Below are 15509 nucleotides of genomic sequence, written 5' to 3'. Positions count from 1 at the left end.
ACTAGGCCTTACTTCCACTTAACCAGTGAACCCTACGCTGAAAAGTTAAGAATGCTCTGGATGCTTTCAGGTTATGGCTGCTCCATATGGTAGAATAAATAGTACCAAGGCCAAGAGGGAAATATTATCTATGAAACCATGAGCATCCACCTGTTTATTCATTTAGCAAGTATTTACAGGCAACCTTCAGTGTGCCAGATAGTGTTCAGGTGCTGGGAAGACTGCAGTGAACAAAATAGAAAGTCCTTTTGTTCCTGGAACTTACATTCTAGTGGATGGAGAAGTATAATTAACAAGTAAATATATAATAAGTAGTGATTAAGAGGTATAGAGAAAGGCTGGGCGCGGTGGCTCACGCCTGTAATCCTAGCATTTTGGGAGGCCGAGGCGGTCGGATTGCCTGAGCTGTGGAGTTGAGACCAGCCTGGGCAACACGGTGAACCCTGTCTCTACTAAAATACAAAAAAATTAGCCGGGTGTGGTGGCGTGCGCCTGTATTCCCAGCTACTCTGGAGGCTGAGGCAGGAGAATTGCTTGACCTGGGGAGGCGGAGGTTGCAGTAAGCCGACATCATGCCACTGCACTCCAGCCTGGGTGACAGAGCGAGACTCCGTCTCCAGAAAAAAAAAAAAAAAAAAGAGGTATAGAGAAAAATAAATTAAGGGGAAAGAGAATGATAGAGGATGCTATTTTAGATAGGGTGGTAAGCTCAGCCTCTCTGATAAGGGAACACTTGAGTGGAGATCTGAATGAAATGAGGCAGTGAGCTCCGCGAGTATTGAGGAATGAGTTGGCCTAGTACAAAGGCACTGAGACAGGAGCGTGTTTGATATATTTTGGAATAGCAAGGATGTAGGCATGGAGGCAGCAGTACTTAACAATCTCAAGAATGAATATTTATTCCGTGATTTGGTGGCATGAGGGATTTTATTTATTTACAGTTTATTTTTCTCAGCTTTCCTAGACAGACCTCGGTGAGGAGAATCTGGTGTCTGTAGATACGTAGAGATGTTTCTGTGCTCTTCATTGAGCTCTAACAAGAGTAAGCACTGTTTACTCAGTTGTATACAACTTGTACTGTCTCTGTTTTTAGAGTCAGATTGGGTTTGCACAGTAGTCATTGGTAACTAAGTATGGAGTATGTCCCTGTACTATGCCAACTTTATTTTTCACTCAGAAGTTTTTCATCATCCCCAAGTGAAACTTCATACCTATTAAACACTCACACCTCGTTTTCTGTTACCTTCAGCCCCTGACAACTGCCAGTTTACTTTCTGCCTCTATGAATTTGACTACTCTAGGTACCTCATATAAGTGGAATCATGCACTATTTGACCTTTTGTGACTGGCTTATTTCACTTAGCATAATGTCTCCAAGGTTCATCCATGTTGTAGCATGTGTCAGAATGTTCTTTTTAAGGTGAAATACAATTATCCATTGTGTGCATATGCTGTTAATACATTTTGTTTATCCATTCATTCATCCATGGATGCTTGGGTTGTTTCCATCCTTTGGTTATTGTGAATAATGCTGCTATGAACATGAGAGTACAAATATCTGTTCAGTTCTCTGCTTTCCTTTCTTTTCGATATCTCTCCAGAAGGGAAATTGCTAGATCACATGGAAATTTTACATGTATATATGTCTATATGTATACTTTTTTTTCGAGGAATTGACACACTGTTTTCCACAGCAGCCACCTCATTTTACATTCCCACCAGCAATGCAAAGGAGTCCAATTTCTCCACATCCTCACCAACATTTCTCCACATCCTCACCAACATTTCTCCACATCCTTGCCAAATACATTTTTTGTTTTTTTGATAATAGCGATCCGGATGGGTGTAAAGTAGTATCTCTCTGTGGTTTTAATTTGCACTTCCCTAATGATTGGTGATGTTAAGCATCTTTTCATGTCCTTTTTGACCACTGGTATATATTTTTGGAGTTCTATGAATTTATTTTAAGATATGATTTAATAAAAATTTTTGGAGATTTATTTGGTGGAGTTTTTAAGGGTTAAGAAGGCAGCCACCATGACTTTTATTGCATTTTAACTCTTTAATCCTATAATTGTAAAAACTCTCAATTTGTCTGTTGACCAGGTATCTGTAGTAACTCTGAACTTAGAAATAAAAAAAAAAAACATACACCATCTTCTATAATAATAAATGAAACTTTTGGTTCAAATTGCCATGAAAACAGTTCAGAAAGCCAAAGACTATCCTGGCCTGTTTTGATTTTTTTTTTCTTTTTAATTAGAAGAAAAGGAGTATATTAAATGGCTGACTGTGCCTGTGTAGTAGATGTCTTTCGTTTTGTAGCTGAGAAGAGCAGGGACCAGAAGAGCCAAACAGGATGAAGAAACAGAAAAGATGTGTTCTGGTTCCTGCTGAGAAGAGCAGGGACCAGAAGAGCCAAAAAATGATGAAGAAACAGAAAAGATGTGTTAGATATCAGTGTAGCAGTTTGATTTCACTAGATGGAGAGTGGCAAAGATCAGTAATAGTGATGGATCATGAGCCCCAGAACCGACAGCAGAGGAGAGGGGACCCAGCATCAAAATGAAAAAAAGTAATATAGCTCTACAGATTGGCATGGGGTGGAGGGTAGAATGAGGGAGTGCAAATCGCCAGCTTCATCTCAGCGTGTGGTTCTGAATTGAGACAGTTGGCCCTGAGTAATCCAGTAAGATCTACTGTATATCAAATAATGTATGTTAGTCCATATAGCTCAACAGTGAGTGTTTGGAAGGTGTGCACTGTATACATTTCTATAGGAATAAGCGAAGTTGTTCAGATCATGTGCCATATAATTTCTATTCATAATGAGTTCAATTGAGTAATTTGAGTGTATAATTTAACAATGTCCAAAACTGTAAAAAATTTTTTAAATATAATCTGTTAAGAAGGAAGGGCATTTTTAATAATCCAGGATGTCCAATTGCCTATAAGTTCAAGGTAACGACGTCTTTTTTTTTTTTTTTTTAACTATTGAATGTTTTGTACACTGTCATAATTTATTAGATACTCTTGGGGGTGCTACATTGAGCTATTTCAGTTATAAAGCTCATTTAAATCAATTACTTTGCTTTAGTTTAATGAATGAAAAATTGTATCACAATTTTACTTATAACTCCTTGGCAAATTAAAATTGATTAATTTACTACAGATGAGATGGCAGATGACTGACTTACTCAAGGTTTCACAGCTAAGTTACAGAGAAATTAGAGACAGAAGTGCTATGCTGCTTTCTCTAATATTGTTTGTTGTCTCCATTTGGAGGAAATGATCTCTTTTGTAATATACATAATTGAGATAATTTTTGCTTCAGAGAAAATAACACTGTGAAGACCATCAAAGCAAAGCATTACTGTATATTTCCATTTCTTCATGTCAGATTATTTATGTTTTACTTGGAAATTGCTAAGAGAGTAGATTTTATTTCATTTTTAAATTTTTATTCCTTTCCAACTTTTATTTTAGTTCAGGGGGTACATGTGCAGTGACCCGATAGGTAGTTTTTCAGTTCTCATCCTCTTCCCAACCTCCACCCTGAAGTAGACCCCACTGTGTACTGTTTCCTTCTTTGTCCATGTATACTTAATGTTTAGCTCTCATGTATAAGAGAGAACATGTGTTTTTTTTTTTTCTGCATTGATTCACATAGGATAATGTGAAGCTCCATCCATGTTGCTGTAAAGGACATGATTTTATTCTTTTTTTATGGCTGTGTGGTGTTCCATGGTGTATATGTGCCACATTTTCTTTGTTCAGTCCACTATTGATAGGTATGTAGGTTGATTCCATGTCTTTGCTGTTTTGAATAGTGCTGCAATGAACATATGTGTACATGTTGTCTTTTTATTAGAATGATTTATATTTCTTTGGGTATGTACCCAGGAATGGGATTGTTGAGTTGAATGGCAGTTCTTTCTGTTTGAGGTTCTTTAGAAATTTCCAAACTGCTTTCCACAGTGGCTGAAATTTACATTCCCCCCACCACTGTATAAGCATTCACTTTTCTCCACAACCTCATCAGCAGCTGTTATTTTTTGACTTTTTAATAATAGCCATTCCAACTGTTGTGAGATGGTTCTTATTTTGGTTTTGATTTGCATTTGTCTAAAGCTCAGTGATGTTGAGCATTTTTTCATATGCTTGTTGTCCATTTGTATATCTTGTTTTGAGAATTGTCTGTTCATGTCCTTTGCCCATTTTTTATGGGTTTTTTTGCTTGTTAATTTGTTTAAGTTCCTTATAGATCCTGGCTATGGGACCTTTGTGGGATGCATAGTTTGTGAATGTTTTCTCCCATTCTGTAGGTTGTCTGTTTACTGTGTTGATAGTTTCTTTTGCTGAGTAGAGTCTCTTTAGTTTAATTAGGTCTTTCTTTTCAATTTTTGTTTTTGTTGCAGTTGCTTTTGGAGTCTTCATATGAAATCTTTGCCAGGTCCTAGATTCAGAATGGTATTGCCTAGATTTTCTTTTAGAGTTTTTATAGTTTTAGGCTTTACATGTAAGTCTTTAATCCATCTTGAATGGATTTTTGTGTATGGTAAAAGGAAAGGGTTCAGTTTCAATCTTCTGCATATGGCTAGGCAGTTATCCCAGCACTCTTTACTGAATAGGGAGTCCTTTTCCCATTGCTTATTGTTGACTTTGTTAAAGATCAGATGGTTTTAGGTGTGTGGCTTTACTTCTGGGTTCTCTATTCTGCTCCATTGTTTTATGTGTGTTTTTTTTTTTTTTTTTCCAGTACCATGCTGTTTTGGTTACTGTAGCCTGGTAGTATAGTTTGAAGTCAGATAGTGTGATGCCTGTGGCTTTTTTCTTTTTGCTTAGGATTGTTTTGGGTATTCAGGCTGTTTTTCAGTTCCATATGAATGTTAGATATTTTTTCTAGTTCTGTGAAAAATGTCATTGGTAGCTTGATAGGAGTAGCATTGAATCTGTAAATTGCTTTGAGCAGCATGGCCATTTTAATAATATTGATTCTTCCTATCCATGAGTAAGGATATCTTTCCATTTGTGTTGTTTCTGATTTCTTCAGCAACATTTTGTAATTCTCATTGTAGAGATCTTTCACCTCCCTGTTGAGCTGTATTCCTAGATATTTTATTTCTTTTGTGGCTATTGTGAATGGGATTACATTCTTGATTTGGCGCTCAGCTTGGATGTTATTGCTGAAATGCTACTGATTTTTTTGACATTGATTTTGTATCCTGAAACTTTGTAGAAGTTGTTTATCAGATCTAGGAACCATTGGGTAGAGAGCATGGGGTTTTATAAGTATAGAATCATCATCAGTGAACAGAGATAGTATGACTTCCTTTTAATTTGGATGCCTTTCATTTGTTTCTCTTGCCTAATTGCTTTGGCTGAAATTTCCAGTACTATGTTGAATAGTTGTGGTGAGAGTGGGCATGCTTGTCTTGTTCTGGTTTTCAAGGGAAATGCCTCCAGCTTTTGCCTATTTAGTATGATGTTCGCTGTGGGTTTGTCATAACTGGCTCTTTTTATTTAAGGTATGTTCCTTCAATGTCTAGTTTGTTGAAAATTTTTAACACGAAGTGATGTTAAATTTTATCGAAAGCCTTTTCTGCATCTGTTGAGATGATCATATGGTTTTTGTTTTTAGTTTTGTTTATGTGTTGAATCATATTTACTGATTTACATATGTTGACCCAACCTTGTATAACAGGAATAAAGCCATTTTGATCATGGTAGATTAGGTTTTTGATGTGCTGCGGTTTTGGTGTGCTAGTGTTTGTTGAGGATTTTTACATCTATATTCATCAGGGATATTGGTCTAAAGTTTTCTTTTTTTTGTTGTGTTTCTACAAAGTTATGGTATCAGAATGATGCTAGCTTCATAGAATGATTTGATAAGGAGTCCCCTCTCATTTTTTGGAATAGTTTATTAGTAGGGTTGGTTTCAGCTCTTCTTTATATGTCGGGTGGAATTTGGCTGTCAATCTGTCTTTTCCAGGGCTTCTTCTGGGTGTAGGCTTTTTATTACTGAATCAATTTTGAAATTCACTATTGGTATGTTCAGGGTTTCAATTTCCTTCTGATTCAAACTTGGGAGGTTGTATGTTTTGAGGAACTTATCCATTTTCTCTAAGATTTCTAGTTTGTGTAGGTAGAGGTGTTCATAACAGTCTCCAAGAGTTTTTTTTTTTTTTTTTTTTCTGTGGGGTCAGTTGTAATGTTCACTTTGTCATTTCTGATTGTGTTTATTTGGACTTCTTTCCTTTTTTCTTTATTTGTCTAGCTAGTGGTCTGTCAATCTTATTTATTCTTTCAGAGAACCACATTTTGGTTTCATTGACTTTTTGTATCATTTTTCATGTCTTAGTTTTGTTCAGTTCAGCTCTGATTTTGGTTTTTTCTTCTGCTAGCTTTGGGGTTAGTTTACTTTTGTTTTTTTCGGTTGCTCTAGGTGTGATTTTAGGTTGTTAATTTGAGATCTTTCTAACTACTTGATGTAGGTGTTTAGTGCTATAAACTTTCCTTTGAAGACTGCTTTAGCTCTGTCTCAGAGAATCTGGTATGTCATTTCTTTGTTTTCATTAGTTTCAAAAAATTTATCGAATTCTGTCTTAATTTCATTGTTTACCCAAAGTCATTCAGGAACAGATTGTTTAATTTCCACATAATTATATGATTTTGAGAGATCTATTCTTGTACTGTGGTTGAGAGTGTGGTATAATTTCAGTTTTGTTTTTTTTTTTGAATCTGTTGAGAATTCCTTTATGGCTGAGTGTGTGGTCAATATTACAGTATGTGTCATGTGCAGATAAGAAGAATGTATATTCTGTTGTAGTTGAGTGCAGTGTTCTGTAGATATCTGTTAGGGCCATTTGGTCAAATGTTAAGTTTAGGTCCTGAATATCTTTGTTAGTTTTGTGCCTTGATGGTCTGTCTAGTACTGTCAGTGGGTGTCGAGGTGAGGTCTTCCACTATTATTGTGTGGTTATCTAAGTCCCTTTGTAGGTCTCTAAGAACTTATTTTATCAATCTGGGTGCTCCAATGTTTGATGCATGTATATTTAGGGTAGTTAAAGTTTTCGTGTTGAATTGAACCCTTTATCATTATTTGATGCCCTTCTTAGTCTTTTGATTATTGTTGCTTTCAAGTCTGTTTTATCTCAAATTAAAAGAGCAATCTGTCTCTTTTTTCTTTTCTGTTTGCTTGCTAGATTTTTCTCTATCCCTTACTCTGAGTCTGTGGGTGTCATTGCATGTGAGAGGGGTCTGTTGAAGGTAGTATGTAGTTAGGTCTTGTTTCTTTATTCAAATTGCCACTCTGTGTCTTTTAAGTGGTGTAGTTAGTCCATTTACATTCAGTCAGTATTGATATGTGAAAATTTGATCCTGTTATGCTGTTAGCTGCTTGTTATGTAGACTTAATTGTGTAGTTGCTTTATGGTGTCAATGGTCTGTGTACTTTAGTGTGTTTGTTTTTGTGGTGGCCAGTAATGGCTTTCATTTTCATATTTAGTGCTTCCATAAGGACCTCTTATAAGGCAGGTCTGGTGGTAGTGAATTCCCTTAGTATTTGCTTATCTGAAAAGGATTTTATTTCTCTTTTACTTATGAAGCATAGTTTGGCTGGATATGAAATTCTTGATTAGAATTTCCTTTCTTTAAGAATGCTGAATAAAGATCCCCAATCTTTTCTGGCTTGTAGGATTTCTGCTGAAAGGTCAGCTGTTAGCCTGATGGGGTTCCCTTTGTAGGTGACCTCTCCCTTCTTTTTAGCTCCCTTTAAGATTTTTTCTTTCACTTTGACCATGGAGAATCTGATGACTATTTGTCTTCAGCATGGTTGTCTTGAATAGCATCTTACAGGGGTTCTCTGCAGTTTCTGAATTTGAATGTCTACCTCCCCAGTGAGGTTAGGGAAATTTTCATAATTTTTAATTATGTTTTCTAAGTTGCTTTCTCATGTCTCTCTCTTTCAGGGATGCCAATGTGTCATATGTTTGGTCTGTTTACATAATCCCATATATTTTGGAGATTTTGTTCATTCTTTTTATTCGTTTGCCTTTATTTTTGTCTGATTGAGTTCATTCAAAGAATTGGTCTTTGAACTTTGAGATTCTTTCCTCAGTTTTGTCTATTCTTTTCTCAGCACTTCTGATTGTATTATGAAATTCTTTTAGTTTTTCAGCTCTATCAGATCAGTTTGGTTCCTTCTTAAAATGACTATTTCATCTTTAAGTTCTTGTATTATTTTATTGGATTCCTTAGATTCCTTGGATTGGGTTTCAGCTTTCTCCTGAATCTTGATGATTCTCTTTGCCATCCAGATTCTGAATTCTATGTTTATAATTTCAGCCTGGTTAAGAACCATTCTTAGGCAGGTGGTACAGTCATTTGGAGGCAGGAAGACACTCTGACTTTTTTTTTTCTTTGGAATTATTAATATTATTTCATATGATATAACAAAGCTAATTTTCAGGAGGAAAGTTTCATTTTGTAATTATTCATTATTTACACTATGATGGGGAGGGCTTTAGTATTCTTTTTTTTTTCCTGCTTATTCCTTTTTTTAAAAAATTATTTTAGGTTTGGGGATACGTGTGTAGGTTTGCTACATAGATAACATGTGTCACAGGGTTTGTTGTACATATTATTACATCACCCAGGTATCAAGCTCAGTACCCAATAGTCATCTTTTCTGCTAATTGCCCTCCTCCTCACCTCCCTCTCTTAAGTAGACCCCAGTGTCTGTTGTTCCTTTCTTTATGTTCATGAGTTCTCATCATTTAGCTCCCACTTATAAGTGAGAACATGCAGTATTTGTTTTTCAGTTACTGTGTTAGTTTGCTAAGGATGATAGCCTCCAGCTTCATCCATGTTCTTGCAGAAGACATGATCTCATTTTTTATGGCTGCGTAATATTCCATGGTGTGTATGTACCACATTTTCTTTATCCAGTCTGTCATTGATGGGCATTTAGGTTGATTCCATGTCTTTACTGTTGTGAACAGTACTGCAGTGAACATTCACCTGCCTGTGTCATTATGGTAGATATTCTTCCTCTGAGTGTATACCCAGTGATGGTATTGCAGCGTCAAATGGTAGCCCTGCTTTTAGTTATTTGAGGAAACGCTATACTGCTTTCCACAATGGTAGAACAAATTTACACTCCCACTGACAATGTATCAGGGTCTCCACAACTTCTCTGGCATCTGTTATTTTTTGACTTTTTAATAATAGCCATTCTGACTGGTGTGAGATGGTATCTCATTGTGGTTTTGATTTGCATTTCTCTAATGATCAGTGATATTGAGCTTTTTTTCATATGCTTCTTGGCCACATGTATGTCTTTTAAGAAGTATCTGTTCATGTCTTTTGTTTACTTTTTCATGGGGTTGTTTGTTTTTCTCTTACAACGTTGTTTAAGTTCCTTGTGGATGCTGGACTTTCTCCTGAATCTCCATTTTTGCCAACTATGCATCTGATTAAGACAGATTTTTTTTCCCATTCTGTAGGTTGTCTGTTTACTCTGTTGATAGTTTCTTTTGCTGTGCAGAAGCTCTTAAATTTAATTAGATCCCATTTGTCAGTTTTTGCTTTTGTTGCGATTGCTTTTGGTGTCTTTGTCAGGAATTCTTTGCCCGTTCCTAGGTCCAGGATGGTATTGCCTAGGTTGTTTTCCAGGGGTTTTATAGTTTTGGGTTTTACATTTAAGTCTTTAATCCATTTGAGTTTATTCTTTTATGTGGTATAAGGAAGGGGTCCAGATTCAATCTTCTGCATATAGCTTGCCAGTTATCTCAGCACCATTTTTTGAATAGGGAGTCTTTTCCCCTTGGCTTATTTTTGTCAGCTTTGTCAAAGATTAGATGGTCATAGATGTGTGGCCTTATTTGTGGGCTCTCTATTCTATTCTACTGGTCTACATGCTTGTTTTTGTACTCGTACTATGCTGTTTTGGTCCCTGTAGCCTTGTAGTATGGTTTGAAGTCAGGTAACATGATACCTCCAGCTTTGTTCTTTTTGCTTAATATTGTGTTGGCTATTTGAGCTCTTTTTTGGTTCCATAAAAATTTTTAAATAATTTTTTCTAGTTCTGTGAAGAATGCCTTTGGTAGTTTGATAGGAATAGCATTGAATCTATAAATTGCTTTGGGCTGTATAGCCATTTTAATGATGTTGATTCTTCCTTTCCACCAGCATGGGATGTTTTTCCATTTATTTGCGTGTCATCTCTGATTTCTTTCAGCAGTGTCTTGTAACTCTCATTGTAGAGTTCTTTCACCTCCCTGATTAACTGTATTCCTAGGTATTTGTGTGTGTGTGGCAGTTTTGAATGGGATGGCCATTCTGATTTGGCTCTCAGTTTGGTTGTTGTCAGTCTGTAGGAATGCTAGTGATTTTTGTACATTGATTTTGTATCCTGCAACTTTGCTGAAGTTGTTTATCAGCTGAAGGAGCTTTTGGGCTCAGACTATGGGGTTTTCTAGATATAGAATCATGTCATCTGCAAATAGGTGATTTGATTTCCTCTCTTCCTATTTGGATGCCCTTTATTTCTTCCTCTTGCCTGATTGCTCTGGCTAGGACTTCCAATACTATGTTGAATAGATGTGGTGAGAGAGGGCATCCTTGTCTTGTGCCGGTTTTCAGGGGAATGCTTCCAGCTTTTGCCCATTTCATATAATGTTGGCTGTGGGTTTCTCATAGATATCTCTTATTTTGAGGTATGTTCCTTCAATACCTAGTTTATTGAGAATTTTTAACATGATGGGATGATGAATTTTATCAAAAGCCTATTCAGATAATCATATGGCTTTTGTCTTTAGTTCTGGTTATGTGATGAATCACATTCATTGATTTTCATATGTTGAACCAGCCTTGCATCCTGGGGATGAAGCCTCCTTTATCGTGGTGGATTAGCTTTTTGATGTGCTATTGGATTTGATTTGCACGTATTTTGTTGAGGATTTTTGCATCAATGTTCATCAAAGATATTGGCCTGAAGTTTTCTTTTTTTGCTGTTTCTCTGTCAGATTTTAGATCAAGGTGGTGCTGGCCCCATAGAATGAGTTGGGGAGAAGTCCTTCCTCCTCAATTTTTTGGAATAGTTTCTGTAGGAATGGTACCAGGTCTTTTTTGTACATCTGGTAGAATTTGGCTGTGTCTCCATCAGGTCCTGGGCTTTTTTTGGTTGGTAGGCTATTTATTAGTGATTCAATTTTGGAGCTCGTTAATGGTCTGTTCAGGGAATCTGTGTCTTTTTGGCTGCGTCTTGGGAGGGTGCATGTGTCCAGGAATATATCCATCACACCTAGGTTTTCTAGTTTGTTTGCGTAGAGGTGTTCATAGTAGTTTCTGATGGTTGTTTTTGTTTCTATGGGGTCAGTAGTAACATTCCCTTAGTAACTGCTAATTGTGTTTATTTGGATCTTCTCTTTTTTCTTCTTAATTAGCCTAGCTAGTGGCCTATTTTATTATTTTTTTCAAAAAATCGACTCCTTAATTTGTTGACCTTTTGAATGGTTTTTTGTGTTTTGATTTCCTTCAGTTCAGTTCTAATTTTTGTTATTGCGTGTCTTCTAGCTTTGCGGTTGATTTGCTCTTGTTTCTCTCATTCTTTCAGTTGTGAAGTTAGGTTGTTAATTTGGGATGTTTCTAGTTTTTTGATGTGGACATTTAATGCTTTGATTTTCCATTTTAACATTGCTTTAGCCATGTCCCAGTGATTCTGGTATGTTCTATCTTCTCATTATTTTCAAGGAACTTCTTGATTTCTGCCTTAATTTGATTATTTACCCAAAAGTCATTTGGGAGCATGTTGTTTAATTTTATGTATTTGTATGGTTTTGAGCGATTTTCATTGTGTTGACTTACATTTTTATTGCGCTGTGGTCCAAGAGACACTCTGACTTTTTGAGTTGCCATGGTCCTTCCACTGGTTCTTCATCTTTGTGACCTGATGTTCCTTTAATCTTTGTTGTTGCTGTCCTTTGGATGGGCCTTTTTGCTTTTATACTCCTTGATGCCTTTGAGGGTTTGACTGTTCTTTAAGTTGGTTTCAGTCAGCTGTCTTCGTTTCTGGATGATTTCAGGGGACCAAGGTTCAGCTCAGCACTCCTGGGCTGCATGCTCTAACCCTGAAGGGTTGTGTTCAGGCTCACAGCTTTGTTCTCTGGCCCCTTGAGGTTAAGCACCTGCTGTGCTGGAGGAGTTGAGGTGTTCCCAGTTCACTGGTAGCAACACTCATGGAGGGTGCTGACAAAAGCCCTTCATTAGGCCAGTGGCAGAGGGATCTGTGTTCATGTGTGTGTGTACCAGCAGTGGGGCGGGGCGGTGGCGGGGGAGGGCTTTATGTCAAAGCAGTGGAGGGAGGTTGTGGGCATATGCATTCTGGCAAAGCAGTGGGGGGAGGCTGTGGGCAGTTGTGTGCTGATGGGGGCCTGCATTAATCTGTTTTCATGCTGCTGATAAAGACATACCTGAGACTGGGCAATTTACTAAAGAAAGAGGTTTAATGGTCTTACAGTTACATATGGCTGGGGAGGCCTCACAATAATGGTGGAAGGCAAGGAGAAGCAAGTCATGTCTTACATGGATGGCAGCAGGCAAAGAGAGAGATTGTGTGGGGAAACTCCCATTTTTAAAACCATCAGATCTTGTGAGACTTATTCACTGTCATGAGAACAGCATGGGAAAGACATGCTCCCATGATTCAATTACCTCCCACCAGGTCCCTTCCACAACACATGGGAATTCAAGATGAGATTTGGGTGGGGACATAGCCAAACCATATCAGAGCCCATCTGCAGAAGTTCTCTGATGGTTAGGTGACATCTGCTGGCTGATGAGCTGTGGCGGTGGCCATTGGGAAGTGCCCTTGTTGGGTATCTGAGACTATGCTGCAAGCTTATGTGGCTAGGCAGTGACTGGTAGAGGCTGGCAGATGGGGTGGGGATGCTCAGATAAGACTGGCTCTGTCCCCCAGGCAAGTTAGCCCTGTTCTGTCCAGGCCTGACAGTCAATATATGCTAAAGCCACATAGAGGAGCATGATGAGCTTTGGGGGATAGCTGTCCCTGGCTGTGCTCCAAAGTAGCCATTTCCACACCAAAGCCTCTGGGCTCTGCACAGGCTGGAGTCCTGTCTCTGCCACTTCTCCAAGCAGCTCTCCCTGCCAGCTCAAGTGTGCATGGGTGTCATTGAGTCTCCTGTAGCTAGGATTCTGGAGGTCCATGGTGAGCATAGGCCATTCCATGCCTGTTTAACTCACTCCTTCTCCAGGAGCCACTCAAGGCCAGAAATGAATCCTGGTGCTCGGCAACCCTGTGTTGAGTTCCCAGCTTCCTCCTCCTTCAGCCCAGGGTCTGTGTCCTTTCTCTGTTCACTCTCAATGCCTTCCTTCCAAAGATTTGCTTGAAATTTACTGATGATCTTGATGGTCTGTTCTCTCGATGGGAGAAGCTCTTCCTCCCTCCTTTTAGCTGGCCATCATGGCTCTTCTTTCTCTGTATATTTATTTAATCATGGTCTAGATTGATAATGTACCAAGCTTTGCTTTGCTTAGAAGTTAAAGAGGTGCTAACAAGACTAAGACTGTGGATTTGGGCCCTTGTAAGGCCCTTTAATGGCTCTTTATAGGGATGATTATAACCACCAGTGTAACTACTAACTACTTGGGATATAGCTAGTATTCCTGTTCCCCGCCAGTCATATTGCCATCATATGTAATCAAGTATAAGAAAAGAGTAGAAAAGATACTTGTAGCTCAGGAGACACACTATTTGTATTAAAAAAGAACAATTCAGAGTAAATATCCAAGTTAATGAAGGCATACCAGTGATACCCCTTTCCTCTACAAAGCGTAGCTTAGTTTTACGTGCTTATATAAAATGTGGAGCAAGCTACAATTGTGACGAAGAGTATAACCTAAGATGAGGCAAGTAAAAAATGTGAAAAGATTGGTGGTTAGATTAGATGCTCTCTTGATTTGAATTACCCATTCTTCTTGATATCATCATTTTTGCCTGTACTATGGAAATGACTCTGGAATTAAGTAGTTTGGAATTTTGTTAATAATCTTGATCCATTTGGTTTAATACACTCTGATGTAATTGGAATACTTTGATTAAATGGTCATATCTGAGAATTGATGGGAAGAAAGGTCGGATCAGGCCGGTTGAGGATGTTGGGATAGAAAAGAAAGGGTTTCTTTCAGTAGGGATTGGCTGAACGGGAATAAGACTCTGGTCTCAGAAGAGATGGAGAGCGGGAGAGATAAATGAGCAGGGAAAAGCCTAAGGTCTAGATAAGGGAAAAAAACAGATTTTCAGTTATTCGAATCAGTAATAGATGTATACCTAGTGATAAGGCAATCTAGACTTCATATTTGAGGATATTACCTTCTGGTTGGGTGTCTACTATGAAGGTAAGACTTTGGTATAATGTTTTGTATTATGATAGATGGAAGTGTCGTAAAGCTTTTCCTGGGGTTGGAGAAAATTATCCCTAAGTTGAGAACTTAAGGATGGATCATTTAAAATAAAGCAGAAAGACATTCTAGATAGAAGAAATAGCTGTTAGCAGTCTAATGTTTGTAAAAACTAAAAGGAATTTGCAATTACTAGAAGAAAAAATTTGATTGTAGTGAGAGATGGAGTTGAAGAAGGACATAGGAGCCATGTCATGGCTATGTGTGCGTGCATAAGATGTGGGTAGAGAAGGCTTGTATAGTTTGCTGAGGAGCTTGGACTTGCCTCTGTAAGCAGTAGGAACTATTAAATGGTTACTCTTATCTCCGATTTAGTAAAAACATAATCTTGCCCAAACAGAAGTCTGGCCTTTGCCCTCACTTTTACGGATGATAATGCCTTGGGCCACACTAATGGTATGATTGAGGATCAGGGCTGGCTGTGTCTATTACAGTCTTTGGGTGGGGGCTGCCCATGCCAGAAATACTAACTATGTGACTTAGGGTGGGGCTTTTGGTTAAGTGATATCAGTTAACCTGGAGGCTGACCTCAACCATGTGGGCAGTCAATTAGTCATTCATGCCTAAGTAACAGAGCCCCAAGGAAAACTGTGAACACTCTGTCTTCTGTGAGCCTTCCTAGTTGGCAATACTCTGTGCGTATCATTAAACAGAAAGCAGGAGAATGACATGATCATGACGTCATGGGGAGAGGACAATGGCAGTTCCATGTTTGGTACCCTCCTAGTCTCTGTCTTATGTGCGCCTTTTCTTTGCTCCTGTTAATCTATATCCTTTCCCTGTAATAAACTGTAACTGTGAATATAATAGCTTTCAGTGAGTTCTGTGAGTCTTTCCAGCAAATTATTGAAACTGAGAATGGTTTTGGGAATACTCTGAACTTACAATTGTGTGAGAAGTGGGGTAGTTTCTTTTGTGGACTGTTCTGTCTGTCTCTGTAGGTGCAAAAAACCCTTTGCATCATCTTTCTCTGCTTCTTTCTTTCTCTAATTTGGGACAAAATTGGCCTTTCTATTTGAAAGCAGGGA

At 38.1% G+C, this 15509-nt stretch overlaps 1 protein-coding gene across 23 annotated transcripts in view; it reads left to right on the top strand.

The window, feature by feature from the left end:
- Nucleotides 1-15509, top strand: part of ARB2A (ARB2 cotranscriptional regulator A) — a 540355-nt gene that overhangs the window by 43288 nt on the left and 481558 nt on the right. The gene's annotated exons all lie outside the window — the stretch shown is intronic.

Source organism: Pongo abelii, chromosome 4, assembly GCF_028885655.2.
Source record: "Pongo abelii isolate AG06213 chromosome 4, NHGRI_mPonAbe1-v2.0_pri, whole genome shotgun sequence".
NCBI lineage: Eukaryota > Metazoa > Chordata > Mammalia > Primates > Hominidae > Pongo > Pongo abelii.
The sequence above is the reverse complement of the archived record's forward strand: the minus strand, read 5'-3'. Positions and strand labels throughout refer to the sequence as shown.